The sequence below is a fragment of the Ictalurus punctatus genome, unplaced genomic scaffold (genome assembly GCF_001660625.3).
Source record: "Ictalurus punctatus breed USDA103 unplaced genomic scaffold, Coco_2.0 Super-Scaffold_100046, whole genome shotgun sequence".
In the NCBI taxonomy this organism is placed as follows: Eukaryota; Metazoa; Chordata; class Actinopteri; order Siluriformes; family Ictaluridae; genus Ictalurus; species Ictalurus punctatus.
In genome coordinates, this window is record NW_026521087.1 from 2,050,633 (window position 1) to 2,055,157 (window position 4,525).

The 4,525-nt window shown below is 41.8% G+C and overlaps 1 long non-coding RNA gene across 6 annotated transcripts in view; it reads right to left on the reverse strand.

Moving 5' to 3' along the window:
- LOC108261703 (uncharacterized) overlaps positions 1–4,187 on the reverse strand; it is an 11,572-nt gene extending 7,385 nt beyond the window's left edge. For 4 of the 6 annotated variants that reach the window (XR_008394328.1, XR_008394327.1, XR_008394325.1 and 1 more), the window contains exon 1: positions 4,022–4,187. This is a non-coding gene — a long non-coding RNA (uncharacterized LOC108261703). The remainder of the gene's footprint in view (positions 1–4,021) is intronic. The other 2 variants (XR_008394326.1, XR_008394324.1) reach the window with 1 other exon arrangement.
- Between the last annotated feature and the right edge of the window lie 338 nt (positions 4,188–4,525).

Consider the following 4,525-nt stretch of genomic DNA (forward strand, 5'->3'; position numbering starts at 1 on the left):
ACAGTTTATCTGGATTGCATTCTAGTCTCAGGGGCTAATGAACATCTGCAGAACTTGCATGAGGTACTGAGTAGGATAGAAAAGAGTGGACTGAGGCAAAGAAGGAGCAAGTGCGAGTCCTTGGGAGAAGTAGAGATATTTTTAGGTCACAAAATTAATGCCATAGGATTACAGTCGAAAGACAGGTCCTATATTATGTTTGAGACAGCTGGCATTGTAGCCGTGAAATCAGCTAACATTATGCTCCATGTAATGTTTGCGATATCCAGTTATTTGTTAAACGCTAACGCATTGCAATGTTATAAACTACCTCCTAATGGACCACCATGCATCTCCATTCAGCCCGTGTCCTGTCAGCTAAATGTCACTAATAATTATTCACATGTTCATGCTTTTAATAAATCTTTTTATCCTGACACCGTATCAGTGAATTTAAACTAATGCCTGCATTCAGAGTATAAGGGGTGTGTGTGCGTTCAGGAGTGCACCTTAGCACTTATTAGTCATGGTCAGACAGTGTTTGAACTAAAATTTATCTCTATATCTCTATCTCTATCTCTCTCTCTCTCCCAGTATCAGCCAGAGGAGGATGCCCTCCAGGAGTTTTTAATTTTATAGGTTTTTTTTTTTTAATTCTCTGGGTTTTTAAAAAAAAATAAAAATCACACCATGGTACTGAGCATGTGTACTTTTGGTGGTATCGGTACCAACAACTAGATTTTTTGTATCGTGACATCCCGAATATGTAAGGAAATAGGATGAACTCTGCATACAGGGAAGCTTAGTTTTATGGGGGACTCGCGTAGTGGTTCCACCTCCGCGGCGTGCGGCTCTTCTAAGACATCTACACGAAACCCATCCAAGAATTACCAGGATGAAAGGCCTGGTGCGTAGCTATATGTGGTTGCCACACTTGGATGCAGAGCTGGAAGCATTGGTCAAATCGTGTGCAGTCTGTCAGGAAAACAGAAACGCTCCGGCAAACGCGCCACTGCATGCGTGAGAGATACCAGAGCAACCATGGAGAAGGATTCACATTGATTACGGTGCACCGTGGATGGGTAGAATGTTCTTGATCGTGGTAGAAGCATTCTCAAAATGGATAGAGGCTTATCTGTTAATCAAGTCTACATCCACAGTTACCATTCAGTGCTTAAGACAAACCTTTAGCCAACACAGGATACCAGAAGTAGTGATGTCAGACCATAGCAGTTTTTTTGTTTTTTTACCAGTGCTGAATTCCAAGAGTTTATGGAAAGAAACGGAATTAAACACAAGCACAGCACCCTACCATGCATCTTCCAGTGGTCTGGCTGAAAGGGCCGTTCAAACATTCAAAACCCTGATGAAAAGAGTGCTGGAGAGTCCATTGAAAAAGCTAGGCAGAGTGCTGTTCAGTTTCCGAACGACGCCACAGTCGACCACTGGCAAATCAGCTGCTAATCAGCTGTGTGGAAGGAAACTGGTCTACACAGGGTCTCATTGAGATACAAATAATTGAGAAAAATGGTACCATGACCAACATGCAAAGGAAAGATATCTCGTGGTGGGTGACCCAGTGTATACTAGGAACTTCAGCTCTGGACCTACTTTTATTCCAGGAACAGTTCAGAAAAAGACTGGTCCTGTATGGTGCACAGTAGCATTGGGAAGTGGGCAAGTAGTGCGGTGACATATTGATCAGGTGAGAGACAGGCACAATGCAACATCCGTAGCACCAGAGTTGTAAGACACTTCACGGCCAGATGTTGCCATTCCAGCGCATTCTACAAAAGACTCAGGTTCTTCATTCTCTGAGGAAAGTCACAAACAAAAACTGGGAGGAACTTCTGAAGTGGTTGTATCAGAAACTTTCCTAGGGATGGAAAACCCTGAGTTGAGAAGGTCTACATGTACTAAATCTCCAAGCTATCTGAAAGATTATAATTAGTGTAGTGGTGAGTTCCCCAAACGCAGGGCAAGAATGAACCCAGGAACTGAACTGAATCTCAAGAGAAAGTGGGGCATGCAATAAGACAATGGCCCAAAACAAATAATGGTTAAAGAACAATAAAGTTATTGGTTTGAATGGCCAAAACTGATGTCCAAGACCATGTGCAGGACTAATAAACAGTTACTGGAAATGATTAGTTGCAGTTATTGCTGCACAAGGGGGTCAGATCAGATACTGAAGGCAAAAGGTTCACATACTTTTGCCACTCCCAGATATGTAATATTGGATTATTTTCTGCAATAAATAAATGACCAAGTATAACATGTGTCACGTTTGTTTAAATGGGTTCTCTTTGAGTAGCTTTAGGACTTGTCTGAAAATCTTGTTATTTATGTAGAAATATAGAAAACTCTAAAGGGTTCACAAACTTTCAAGCACCACTGTAGCTGTGATGTGCAGCAAAAGGTTGTTGACCTTCACAAAATGGGAAGTGTCTATAAGAAAATAGCACAAGCATCGAAAATGCTCATTTCCACCATCAGGACAATAATTAAGAAGTTCCAGTCAACTGGAAATGTTATGAATCAACCTGGAATTGGACGCGTGTCTATATACACACTCAACACACTGAAGAGGACGGTTCGAGTGGACAAACATCTCCAAGGATCACAGCTGGAGAATTGCAGGAGTTAGTTGTGTCTTGGGGTCAGAAAGTCTCCAAAACTACAATATGAAGTCACCTACATCACCACAAGTTGTTGGAAGGGTTTCAAGAAAAAAGCCTCTACTCTCATCCAAAAACACACTCAGGTGTCTTCAGTTGGCCAGACACTACTGGAACTTCAAATGGGATCGGGTTCTATGGTCAGATGAAACCAAAATAGAGCTTTTTGGTAATAAACACCAGAGGTGGTTTTGAAGCACACAGATAGGTAGCCATATGGAAAAGTACCTCATGCCCACGGTTAAATATGGTGGTGGATCTTTAATGTTTTGGGAATGTTTTTCTGCCAGAGGACCTGGACATATTGTTAGGATACATGGCATCATGGACTCTACCAAATATCAACAGATATTAAATAAAAACCTGACTGCCTCTGCCAGAAAGATTAAAATGTGCCGTGGTTGGATCTTCCAGCGGGACAGTGATCCAAAACATACATCAAAATCAACACAAAAACGGTTTACTGACCACAAAATCATCGTCATTTAACACTAATGAGCAGTATTAAAAATATTAACATGGATATCTGAGTCTGATAATAAAATTAACTTCTACTTGCAGTCAAATTTTGTAGTGTTTAGGACATTTAACACCCTTCCGTCCAAAAGAAACCAAAAGGGGGTACAAACTTTTACACTCCACTGTATTTGGTTGAAATTACGCTTATAGAACAACTGAACAGCAACGTTTCCATACAGGTTTTAGTGAAGTGTTTAACAATAGCAACTTGACTTGAAATGGATGTTTCATTAGCGTGGCCTGTGCCCAAATCCTGCACGACTGCGTATCTAGGTACACTACACACGGTCTGAACGAATGGAGTCTCTACCGCACCTAGTGCACTAGAGATAGAGATTCCATACAAGGTGATTTGGGACGGAGCCAGTGCACAGAAACCGTTTCCCTGCGAGAGGCGCAGGTGGAGCTGGAGCTGTGTGACTGATTTGTGCACCTGTGACTACAGAACTACCTCAAGTCTCCACACGGAGCGCTGTTCAAGAGAAAAACACTCCTAAAGAACAAATCACTGCGTCAGCGAGACATCAACCCTTTAACTAGACGTTCATCCCAATTCCACACAAATACCGCGGAACTACTTAGGGCTGAGAGACAGTTCAAAAAGCACTGAAAATAAAGTCACTCGGTAAACAGTTGCTCTCTGCGTCACCCAGACAGCGAGGCGGATAAACTACAAGTTCCCGAGAAGTGTCAGATTTACTAAACTAACTAGTTCACCGTTTATCCGGCGCTAAATAAACTCCCACCGAGTTAACTCAGGTTAGTACTTTATACTAAAACAGCCGCAGAGCTAACAAGCTAGCAGCTTAGCGAATAAATAAGGCCAAACGCGTTCACCTAGCCACCTACAGTCGGGTATGAAGTCTACAAGTTGCTCAGTGCTGCGTTTTCTCTCCACTTCTGTAGTTCTCCGTCATTAAATGCGGTTCAGAGACAGCTTCCATTACACCAATCACCAACCCTCAGTGAGTAACCCGCTCGCCATGTACAACCTGCTACCTTCAACAGACAGACGCGGTTAGTCACGCCCATGGACGCCAGAGAGGATAATATGATTGGTTCGAACGTGCGTGGTGGGTGGAGCCACGAGAGAGCGCTCTACATAGAGTTTAAATCTATTACTTCATCCCCAGTAAAATCCTCTTATACAGAGACTAAGGGTCCATAGAGTAGGATTCAGTCATTATCTACATCATTTAATTCGCTTGAGTGACACCTGTTTATAATAGTTTCACATAAAATCACAAATATTATAGCTTAAAAATGCAACTCATAAAATTTTTTTTTGAAAATAAATTATATATTTTGTAAATGTATAAAATAAAACTTGTGTCCTATGTGGTGGTGTA